The 12,999-nt window shown below is 43.9% G+C and overlaps 1 protein-coding gene across 1 annotated transcript in view; it reads left to right on the top strand.

The window, feature by feature from the left end:
• maml3 (mastermind-like transcriptional coactivator 3) overlaps window positions 1-12,999 on the top strand; it is a gene marked incomplete at its 3' end in the record, with an annotated part of 100,949 nt that overhangs the window by 33,581 nt on the left and 54,369 nt on the right. The gene's annotated exons all lie outside the window — the stretch shown is intronic.

Raw genomic sequence — 12,999 nt, 5'->3', positions numbered from 1 at the left:
ACAGCCATACCACACACACATGATCTATTATTTACATCAATGCCAGTGTAATAAAAAATAAAATATCCAAAGAGGTCCTAGATCCAATCCTGAACCCTGCTTTAAAACCACAATGCTTAGTTATGGGCAACGACAACGTCACATTTCTTAGACATGGCGGCCACTGCGTATACTTGTTTTGTATGCACGCACGCACACACACACACACACACACACACACACACAGGCCAACACACTTATACCTGCAGCGGCACTAGAGATATAATGAAGAGCTACTGTATGTTCTCTTCATTTTTATGACTGACAGACAGCAGGAAACCAATCCTCCTCACTGCAGATTTTTGACCCAACGAGCCACAGAGCAGCACTCACCCTCATTAGAACACAGCATGCCTCCTTCCAGACCCGGAGTATATGTGTGTGTTTGTTTGTTTGGATGTGTGTGTGTGTGTGGGGGTCTTGGTCTCTGTGTGTGTGTGTGTGTGTGTGGGTATGTGTGTGTGTGTGTGTGTGTGTGTGTGTGTGTGTGTGTGTGTGTGTGTGTGTGTGAGCGATGCTAGCCTTTCGCTGGTATCCGCAGCCCTGGAGTAACCACACAGAGCTTTGGTGATAACTATCATTAACACGCTGATTACAGGTTCTGAGCATCTTAAAATAACACACACACACACACACACACACACACACACACACACACACACACACTGGGACGAGCGGATCAATACGCGCATGCTGGGGTAATGATGGGTCTGCACAGATGAGATGGATGATGCATAACGCTGGATGGATGGATGGATGGATGGATGGATGGATGGATGGATGGATGGATGGATGGATGGATGGAGGCAGGGAGGGAGATGTGGAGAGAATACTGAAGAAGTTGAGTTTAAAACAGGAGTTTTTAGATTGTAAAAATCAGTTTGTTTTTGGTTTGAAATCTGCAGTTTACACAAGGGGAAGTGAGAGTGACCACACACACACACATATAAACCTTGTAAACTAAACACACACGCAAAGGTCGAAAAACCACAGCACGTGCAGTGGTGGTTGTTGCATTCAATGAAGATCACTCCGCCAATGAGATGGGGTGAAATGAGATAACATGATGATATAGTGTATAGATGTATTGTGGAGGTCTTGATAGATCAGTCTTTTCTATCTTCTGGCTCCCCTCAAGGTATTTGCCCATAAACCAGATAGAGTGATCTGCATATTATTCAATTTGAAATGTTGTAAGAACGTGTAAAAAGTGTTCAAAGGTTACTAGCAATGCATGTTACTTCTCCAAAAGTCTCTCTTCCCAGAATGTGATGTTGCTCACATACCCACACACACAGGTGTGACAGGTGTGTGAGGGATTCTGGCGGTTTGGACTTGTGTTGTGGCTGTAGTTGGGAGAATGAAATATCCTGGAAAACTTCGACGTCACCAAACTATGTACATAAATGAATGATTGCACCGTCAGAGAGTGGCACAGCTATAACAAAAAAACAACTCATCCTCGCTAAATAGTTGGTGCTCCTTAGTTTCCATGTTGTGTGATTCTTTAACTCTGTGTATGGTGCTCTCAGAAATCCTCGCAAAGCAACAGAGTACTAGTGTCTATCAAATAGGGAGCTATGAATGACTAAACAAGGGAGTCATTTGGGACTAAAGTGACGGCTTGCAGGGCTAGTTGGCAAGCTGCTGTAAGCTAGCTGGCCTGCTTACTCCCGGTTCGCGAGCTTGCTTGCTCAGTCACTAACTCCAGACTATACTGCTCTCTGTTTCTTGCCCTAGCAGAGCATGGTTACATAGAATAGTTACAGCACAGTCTCCACCTTTTCATTCCCTCCTAAGGTCACCACAGTCGAGACAGTTTTTTTTATTTTCACTTGTCGACACTGTACCATAAGTGGAACAAAAGTTTCTAGTAAAAAAAAATTTACACAAACTATTCCACTGTTTGCAGCAATTCCTTAACACCTTTTATATTCAATTCTAAATTCCAAAATTGAGGCAAGTGTCCTATTCCAACAGGTGTAGGGGAGTCCCAGTCAGGCTCAGTATGTCTGATCAGACTACAAAAGTGAAAACACCAGTGTGGGTGTACCAAGGGCGTGTAGTGTCTTTAAAGTATTGATGCCTTAATGTGTAAGTGTTGATGCTGTGTGTGTGGCTGCTCTGTGTGGTAACACTGCCACAAGTACTTAACTTATGAACAACAAAAGTATAATGTGTCTGCACTTAAAGACTCTATGTGAGAAGTACTAGAGAAAACCTTAAACACAAGTGAGGCATAGACAATACTGTAAGTGTGTGTGTGTGTGTGTGTGTGTGTGTGTGTGTGTGTGTGTGTGTGTGTGTGTGTGTGTGTGTGTGTGTGTGTGTGTGTGTGTGTGTGTGTGTGTGTGTGTGTGTGTGTGTGTGTGTGTGTGTGTGTGTGTGTGTGTGTGTGTGTGTGTGTGTGTGTGTGTGTGTGTGTGTGTGTGTGTGTGTGTGTGTGTGTGTGTGGGGGGGGGGGTTGGAACCTGCATTTGTTTCCTGAATGCACACATACTGGGTTGGACTTTGTTCTTTCCAGTTCTAGTTGAAATGTGTGTTTAAGCTGTTTAAACGCACGCACACGCACACACACGCACACGCACAAAGAATTGCATAGCAGTGAGGCAACAGCAGTCTACTACTGCATGACCTAGTTATGCACACACAGAAAAATAGAAAGGAGAGAGTGAAGGCAGCCAGTAAGAAAGAGAGAGAGAGAGAGAGAGAGAGAGAGAGAGTGAAAGAACATTATTTTAGTGGGACAAATTCCTGCTGCAGTCAAGGCTCAAATGTTTAGGTTTAGTCAATAGACTGATTGGTCCATCAACAAGGCAGCATTTGAACATAGTAATAACCCTATGGTCGCTCACTTCTTTAATAGAAGAAGAAGTGTAAGAAGAACCCAGTATTGTAGATAGACAAGAGACAGAGAGAGGAATAAGGAGACGGCTGTCGTGACTCAAGTTAGTGGGATGTGCTCTCGTGTGGCCATCGATCTGCACGACTAAGGACATCTGGAGCACAGAGCACACACACGCTCTCTTCCCTCCCTCTCTCTCTCTCTCTCTCACACACACACACACACACACACACACACACACACACACACAGCAGCGCAATGGGTTTATTCCTCCCAGAAAGGCACACGCACTCACTCACTCACTCTTCCCCAATCAGCATGTCTCCTGCATGGTCAACACACACACACACACACACACACACACACACACACACACACACACACACACACACACACACACACACACACACACACACACAGACACACAGACTCACACACACACTCACTCACAGTGGCGCGTGTGTGCAGCCAGTGAGATTCTGCCGTTGCTGCCAAATAGCCATCAGGGCCCCTCCACCCGCTGCCACAGGGATCGGTTACCATAGCAGCCTCTCTCCCTCACTCTAGCTCTTGCTCTCTCTCTCTCTCTCTCTCTCTCTCTCTCCCTCCCTCTCTTCCCCCTCAGCTCAGAGGGAAAGCTGGTGAAAAAAAGTGAAGAAAAAAAAAAACAGTTGTTCCTGCTACTGAGCATCCATAAATCTCTGTGTGTGTATTTGTGTGTGTGTGTGTGTGCACCAGTCTGCACCAGAACTACTAGGTCTTTCGACGCAGCCAATCGTACCCTCGCATTGTGTGGCACATTGCCCGGAGCGAGCCAATCAGAGTGTCGGCCCTCTGGAGAGCACACAGATATACACCGTCAGTATAGACTAATACATGAGCTAATGCTAACACCAGGCATACTTCCTCCTCTACACGCGCGTCAATAGAAATGGCTGCATGAGAAGGAACAAAGGTGAAGATGCCCACTCCCTCCCAATCATTTTGCACCTGTGTCTCTCACCCTTGTTCCATTCTTTCTCTTGTAAATGGCCCTCCATTGCTCTCTCCATTCTTTCACTTTGATGTTGCCCGCTGTGTTTGAGTTCAGCTGGCCTTGCTGCTGCTTTCTCTTTTCTTCTTCTTGTGTCCGGCGAGGACAGGTGTCGGACACAATCTGTCCCTATCAATGGCCTAGCTCTCTCTCTCTCTCTCTCTCTCTCTCTCTCTCTCTCTCTCTCTCTCTCTCTCTCTCTCTATTTATCTCTCCCTCTCTCTCTCTCTCTCTCTCTCTCTCTCTCTTTCTCTCTCTCTCTCTTTCTCTCGCTCTCTCTCTATTTATCTCTCTCTCTCGCTCTCTCTCTCTCTCCCCCCTATGAAAACACACACACACTCACACACACAGCTGCCAGGCCCCTCCTGGTGACCATCTGGCCAAGAACCTAGGAGTCGACCCCCCCCCCCCCCCCCCCCACCTCCACCCCCCAGCTCAGTTAGTTGTTTAGTGAAATCAGTTTTGTTTAGTCTAGTAGGCTACTTTAATAGTCTGTCTTTGATTAGGTAACTCATGATAGTGTTTGGATGCGCCGTGGACCTGCGACAGAAAGGGATGCTTCAGTGGTGTCAACTCATTATTTTTCTATTCATAACAGTTTGAATAACAATGATAAAAAACCCGGGAAATTACAGACGGCAAGGATGACTTTGTGATAACCTTCGATTTTAACCGTTGCACATAAAACAAGTCCGAAAAACAACCTTTATATTTCTCGCAGTGCCATTGCCGAATCTCCTCTTTTCAGCCTCTGTCTGAAACGCTCCCTTTTTGGAGTCCGTCTCTTTAAGCCCCCGCCTTCCCAGTCTGCTCTGATTGGCCCTGAATCTAACCTCCAGTAAACGGGTGTGGCTTATCACAGGTGGAGATAGTAATAAGTTAATGAAGGGGTGTAGCTTTTCCCCTCATGACATCATAAGAGGAGATACATTTTTTTCCCTCATACTTTGGGAAAACTCCAGTCACACCATGCAGGAAAACATTTTGCAAAATAGGTGACCTTTAATAAAACAAACAACGGTCAACGGTTGTTGCTGTTTGCTCTGTCATTTCATGTCAGCAATCATCTCATCTCTTCACTGTTTTTCTTCTTTCAATCATCATGTCCCCGTTGAGCAACAGAACTCTGTAATTTTACCATCAGATTCCAAAATATCCCACTAATCTCCCTCTAGCACTGTTTAGTCTTGTCTGTCTCTCTCCCCTCTCTTTTCTCCTTCTCCCTCTCTCTCTCTGGTGTGCTGTGCTCTTGGTAGCAGGCTGAGCCCATGTTGTTGAGTTAAGAGAGGGAGGGGGAGGGAGGGAGGAGGGATGGGGTTGGGAGGGGGGGGGGAAGAGAGAGTGATACAGAAAGAGAGACGAAGAGAACGAGAGGGGTTGGATCTGTTGATTTACTAAAGACTCAAACACGACCAGTCTCCCCTCCCACACGCCCACTCACACTTCCTCCCTCTCCCCTCCTCTCCTCATCTCTCTCTCTCTCTCTCTCTCTCTGTGTCTCTCTCTCTCTCCCCCCCCCCCTCTCCTGGCGTGATGGTTCAGCTCCAGAAACAGGAAGGAGCCGCAGCTCTATAAATAGAGAGGAGCTGCTCGGCCAGGAACCACACACAAACACATACGCACGTACTACACACACTCACACTCACACAATGTTTCCCCTCTCTCGTCCCCTCACTTTCTCTCTCTCTCTTTCTCTCTGTTACTTCTCTGCTCTCTCTGCTTCCCTTCTTTCTTACTTACACTTTATCTTGAAAAATTTAAACACACACACACACACACAGACCCGTACTCACAACGTCCTTGACTAGGAGGAGGAGGATCAGTTGTCTGTTCCATGCTAATGATTTGTAAACGTCTGTTAGCGCACACTGCTCCGTAGCCTACTCCCTTTTCCATCGTTCACCTCTTTCTCACACACACACACACACACACACACACACACACACACACACACACACACACACACACACACACACACACACACACACACACACACACACACACACACACGTGCGCACACCCACACACGCACACAGTAAGGTGGCTGTTATTGAGTTGGTAGGTAAACATAAAAAGTGATGGTTTTCTGCGGCCACTTGGGGTTTTATGTCAGGTCAGCAGGTTTGAAAGTGCTGATGACACACGCATATGTGCACGCTCACATTCTTTATTTTTTTTCCGCTGTGCACACACACACACACACACACACACACACACACACACACACACACACTGCACAAATCACATACATTCATTGGAAAGGATATGCAACTTTCAAGAACTAAATTATTGAGAAAACACTATTCAACCCAATTTAGAGTCACATCATTAAAATACCAGCATATTGTTTAATATAGTTTTTGTTTTGGCCTACGGATAAAGAACCAGCGCCCAGGCTGCTTAACACAACTGCATTCGGTGGCAGGATTGGAAAAGGTAAAAATTGAAGGCGTCATTGTTTAGAAGATCAGAAGTGCGTGTATTTAAATCAGGGGTGTAGCTATAGGCCCCCTGTGCACAGGAGGCAGACTGGCAGGCGCTTTGACACACACACACACACACACACACACACACACACACACACACACACACACACACACACACACACACACACACACACACACACACACACACACACACACACACACAGACACACACAGACACTGGGATCGCGGCCAAATGGTTCTTTTGTTTGAACCTTCCTCTTGTCACTTGGAGTTTTCTGTCCTTCACTCCCCCAGATTCTTTGTTTTCACGTTGTGTCCTTCTATTGCTCCAATGTTCAGAGATTTGCTCAGGAAAACCAAACGCTTCTTAGCAAGGGGTTGGCATTGTACAAAGAAAAATACCACAAACCTGGAATAATCAAAGTGATGTGACGACCGTGCCAGTGTTTTGGCCTCTGCCTCACACTCAAAAGACCAAAAGACTCTAGGCTAGCAGTTTTCTCTTTACGCTGGGCTAAGCTAAGCTAACTGCATTCTTGCCCTATCTACATACTGTATTTACCATACAGACATGAGAGTGCTATCAATCTACTCAGAAAGTAAGCACTTAAGCATACTCTCCCTTTCCCAAACCTCCAGTGTGCTCACACCATGTGGGCCCAGAACCCAGGCCAGATCTGCCCAACTTGGTCATTGGACCATATTGGGCTCGTCCAAATTTGCAGGTCATTTTACGTCAGGGTTATGTACACTGAAAGGCTCTTCTAGTGAGTTTCAGTGACTTGCTCAAGGACACTTCAGCAGGATGGATGCCTGCCTGCTGACGTGTGCTGAGACCAGTGTCCTTGAGAATGAAGGACAGACTCTATGACACCCTGGCCTGTTTTCCTTCTTGCTTTGCCCTCATATCGTCCCAGTTCTTTTCCCTGAAATGACTCCAGTAGTAATGGTATAAAAGTACTGGGTGTATCATTAAAGCCGACTGACATTCAACACAGGAGGAGAGATTTTTAGAAATTGATGTCACATCAAAAGCCACCTCTGTTTTTTGCTTCACCGTTGTTGGCATACAGCAAGTGCTTTAAGAAATTAGGAGAGTTTGTATCCTCTTGATTGACATCTGTATTCTGGTTTCTTTTCAAATCAGTCAGTCACTGAAGTCAATTTTCTATAAAAGTAACCCCAATCTACACGCACACACACACACACACACACCAAAAACAGACACACACACCAACACACACACACACACACACACACACACACACACACACACACACACACACACACACACACACACACACCAAAATTACACACACATACACCGGCAAACACATTTACCTATTAAATACCTGTTTGATTTAATTGACTCATTTCACAGTCTAGTGGGTCAGACCAGGAACACACACACACACACACACACACACACACACACACACACACACACACACACACACACACACACACACACACACACACACACACACACACACACACACACACAAGCAAGGGGACATACTGTCCTGCACCAAGGAAATGGAAAATTTATGAGCGATATTTTTGAGTCATAAAGAAATGCATTTTTATCCTAGCATTACATTTTTTTTTAAGGAGACCCATTACCATATACTCTTTTCTTATTTTTGGTTGTGAAATTTGAATCCGATAAATCTAACAATGAGTTGCCACAGTAGGTTTCATTTTCTGTAAAACATTTCTGGAGGCTCTACTTTTACTGCAGAGTTCTTCTTAGCACGAATTTCATGGATCAGACATACTGATAAAAAAAATGAGAAGGATGCTAAAAAAGGTGCATGTGAATATGTGCCTTGTTTGGTTTTGTCACTTTGGTTAACTACTTTCTCTTCTGCAATTGTCATCACCCTTAAGCCACTTTGCGTGCGTGCGTGCGTGTGTGCGTGTGTGCGTGTGTGCGTGTGTGCGTGTGTGCGTGCGTGCGTGCGTGCGTGCGTGCGTGCGTGTGTGTGTGTGTGTGTGTGTGCAGGACGGTCCCCTGCAGTATGGTGGAGCGGATGGATCAGAGTGAGGAGGAGATAATGTGGCAGTGAGAGGGATAGCATAGAAAAAGGCTGCATGGCATGGACCACATATATTACATGGATATTATACAGATGCAATTGCTATGTGACTTTTGATTTGGTTTGCAAAAGGCTTGTCTTTATGACTATTAAACAGTACAGAATACAGAATGTCTTTCTAGCGCTGTATAAACATGTAATCCAACAGACAAAAAGATATCTCGGCTATAGACACCACCTCCACGTTTAGTTTGTAACCTGAGAAAAAAAATCCCCCCCCCCCCGGTTGCTGGGGAACTTATCTTGACACAGACATTGTTCTTCTTATAATATTGAGACTTTGCTTGTGAATTGGATATGATGCTCAACCTTTAAAAGAGAGAGGGAGTAAGTGAGTGATAGAGAGGAGGAGGAGGAGGAGGAGGAGAAGGATGCAGCGCACAAAGCACCAGAGCAGCAGGTTGCTATAACAACAGCACCTTAGCGGTTCCATCTCCATCTCTCTCTCTGTCTCTCTCTCTCTCTCCCTCCTCTGATCACCCTCTCATCGTTTGCTCCCCGCTGTCATTTGGCGTTCTATGCCTTTCCATCAAGCCACCTATCTCCTCCCACCCACCCTATACCTCCACTACTATTCATCTTTATCTTATGTTCTGGTCCTCTGCTCAAAAAGTAAAGAAGAAAGAAAAGAATTCTGTCTGACAAGTAAATCCCTTCTTCTTCTGTGTGTGTGTGTATGTGTTTCTTCTCCCTTACCTTTGTCTCTCTGTATCTTTGTCTCTCTGTATCTTTGTCATTCTGTGTGTGTGTGTGTGTGTGTGTGTGTGTGTGGAGCCGACATAGGAGCAGTCAGCAGGTGTTTATGTCAAGGAATACAGAAAGGCGCAGGAGGGTGGAAACAAGCAGCGCTCTCTTTTTTTCCTTTTCTCTCTCTCTCTCTCTCCTGTGTTTGCTCTTTTTTTTACATGCTCTCTCTTCCCGATGCTCTTTTTTTTTCTACCTGCGCTCACGCTAAGCTAAAACACTCCAGCTTGATTAAACTACTTGAAAAAATATTATTTTCTGGCTCTAGCTAGATGTCTCCTTTGCTCATCACCTAGCACTGATTCGTTCTCTCACACAAAGGCTAATTTCTCCCAATTCTGTTGTAGTGATCGTCAAATGAGTAAAAATGTTGTCAGTAGTTCCCTTTGTATAGTGCATGACCGACATAATACTGGAATTGAAAGGTGTAATTGGTTCGCTAATTGTGCTATTTGAAACAAATTGTCTATTAACTATACAGTTAATATAAAGTGTGTTGTACCAGTTCACGGTTTGTCATTCAACCTGTATGGTTCCCCTCAGGCTATGCCATGCTGACTCATACAGAACCAAAGTCTTTCATGTGTGTGTGTGTGTGTGTGTGTGTGTGTGTGTGTGTGTGTGTGAATGTATTTTTTCTATTGATTTTTTCTGTCTCTATATGCAGAATTGTATTAAAGGAGGAGCCAGTCTTTCTGGAGAATGCTTGTTGTCAAAATCACTTTTTGTAAAAATGTGGTGAATATATTTTCACAACTGTATTAACTGTCTGTGCAATGGAAAACAAATCTGGTGTTAATGCACACAGCCTAGGTTCTGTAAACGGGTATGTAAACAAAGGGATATGTCAAAAAAAAAAGTTGGCCCACCATAGCTAGCTAACATAGCTGTGTGTGCGTGCGCACATGCATATATGCGTTGGTGGGAGGGTGCTATAGTTCACACCACCTGGATAATTACGGTAGTTTTTATGGGTGGGCTTTGAAAGGCTGGTCTGTTATTATCAACATGAGTCACTGGCATTTAGGGAAAGCCTGTACCACACACACACACACACACACACACACACACACACACACACACACACACACACACACACACACACACACACACATAACTGTGCACACACACACACACACACACACAAATGTACACACACAAAACCAAAGCAGGACTCCTGAATTATTGAAACCCATTGATTTGCAGGACCACACACACAAACACGTTGAGCTGATGTCGTGACAGTGGAGATGTGTGTTTTTCTCAGTTGTTCCTCTAATGGCTACACCAGCAGCATAGGAGTTCAAGTCAAATACGCACACATTCACACTGTAGTTTGGCTGTCAATACTAACAGTGTTTATCACGTCATGAAGATAATTAGGCTGACTGTCAGTCATAGTGGCGAACATAGGGGAAAGTCGAGCTGACAGCCCCCTCGCCCCCCCCCCCCCCCCCCCCACACACACACACACACATTCATAGACCAAGAAACTAAAAAAAAAGGAGGAGGTTTGTGTGTGTGTGTGTGGGTGTGTGGGTGTCTCTCTCTTTCCCAGCTTCAGTGGGTCCACCTCAGGGTCAGAATACAATCTGAATATATTTTGTCTGTTGTTCCATCTGAATAACAAAGAGCTAAGCGTACATTTGCACACATACATGTATGGCTGGTACGTACTTCCTTTGTTTGTGTGGGTGTTTGACTCCCTCACATGTGACAGCTGAGAGCGTGGATTTAACCAGGTATTTCTCGGCTTTTCTGCTGTTTTTTCCCACACAAGACTCTTTTGAAATGTAGATCTGCAGAATACACACACTCTATGTATGTAACTTGCAATGCATACTGCTCCAATGTGTGAATACATTGATAGAGAGGTATGAGATGAGTACAGTCAAATCTTACCAGTCAAAGGTATTTATTTGCATATTTTGTAAATTAACAAAAGATGCAAACATTTTCATTATGTTTGTAAGAGCGTCATTTTTATTTGTATTGTCATAGATTTTTAGCAATATTGACGTACTTTACTTCGTTTATCTTCCTTTAAAGATATTGTTTCACTATTTTAAGCTGCTTTTCTTTGACAAATAACTCATATTAAATCAATAATTATAATTGAGCATTCCAATCAGCTGTTAATTGGTCTTTTAGGAGCCTCTTAGACAACTGTATCTGTAAATATAACATCTATTCTTTGAACAAAGAATCCTAAACTTTGGCTTGGATTTGGGTCAGAGAACAGAAGATGTGCACCCGAGGAACCTTTCATAAATCAAGTCCCTGGTTCCCATCCGTCATTTTAACAGCATCAGCTATTGCTCTGCCAAATTCATTAGGGTTTGAAATGAACTGGAGTTAGAGGTAAAATTGAGATTGAGAGTTTATTAAATTGCTCAGAAATTGCACAGAAAACTCAAAATTGCAAAAAAAAAAAATGCTGTTTATTTTCATGCTTGTTCGGTACGATTCCCGCCCGCGGTCGTTCTCTGCATGTCACTCCCCTCTCTGCCCCTTTTCACCTCTATCTCTTCTCACTATCAATAAAGCATAAAAAATGCAAAAAAAAATCTTAAAAAAAAATATTCCTTGTTCGGGCATGATCTCTTGATATACAGTATTTATCCCCCCACTTGATGTACAACAAGCATTTGCTATCCATTTCAACATTTCACTGAGCACTCAGCCGCTAAAGTGTGGTTATTGTTAAAAAACTCCAGCTAAGGAGTTTCATAAAATTTTTTCATTTGACCTTTATTTCAACAGTCAAGTCATTAAGAAGAAGTTCTTATTCTCAATGGCCGCCTGACAAACGACTAAAGCCACTGAGGGAAAGGGGACGAGGGCCGGGAGATCAAATACATTAAAAACTAAAATACAATTTCAAATTGCAGAGCGAAGCAAAATGCCAAGATTCTGTCCATTCCCCTGCACACAGTTTTTGTACATTTCGTACAGTGCATTTTCTGTTCGCCATTCTTCAGCCAAGCACTGTCAAGATTAACATTACTGCATTGAACCATACGCCCTGTATCATCAATCGAACATAATCGTTAGCTAACTGTAAAGCTAGCCCCCTGCTGACAATTTTATGATATTTTTCTCAAGAAGCTAACTTCATGTCAGCACTACAATGTGAGATTGCTGTTTTCAAATGTTTCTACTTGTGTTTTTTATAAAGCAAATTTTTCAATGATAGAAAAAACCTTCTGGGAATGAATAAAAGGCTAACATTTGTAGAATTTCTCAAGTTGGCATGATTTCCCTCTGCTCTTTTTCTTGTATTGTGCCCTTTATTGTATTTAGCCTCTGTGTCTGTTTGCTGTCCCTCCGTACCTCCTCTCCTCTCCAGCCCAGGTGTATGATAGTCATTACCTTAACTGGCAGCCATTGTTCCTTAGCACCCTGTCCTTATCTCGTCTGAGCCATGACAGAAGCAGGGGGACTGTTTAGTTAAGCGGACTGTGTGCGGAGGCAGCCTGCAGTAAGGCTCAGACATGGATGTGGATTTATATGGAGAAGCTTATTGGCTGATGCTAATTGTAGAGAGAATACTACAGATTGAAGGAGCCGTTCTTTTGATCTTTCCATTCCTTCTCAGTAAACCTGGAGTCCAGCCTGCTGGGACCGCTTATTTAGATGGCTGCTAGTCTTCTCTGGGCTCTGACCCATGTTTTTGACTTAACTTAAGGAAATGTGTACCTCTGCATGTTTACTCCACGTGAGAACTCATTATTATATGCTCATTATTTCTTCCGGCTTGAATCTGTTCTGAAAGCACAATTGATTTTTCGG

Source organism: Ammodytes marinus (genome assembly GCF_949987685.1).
Source record: "Ammodytes marinus genome assembly, chromosome: 6".
NCBI lineage: Eukaryota > Metazoa > Chordata > Actinopteri > Uranoscopiformes > Ammodytidae > Ammodytes > Ammodytes marinus.
The sequence above is the reverse complement of the archived record's forward strand: the minus strand, read 5'-3'. Positions and strand labels throughout refer to the sequence as shown.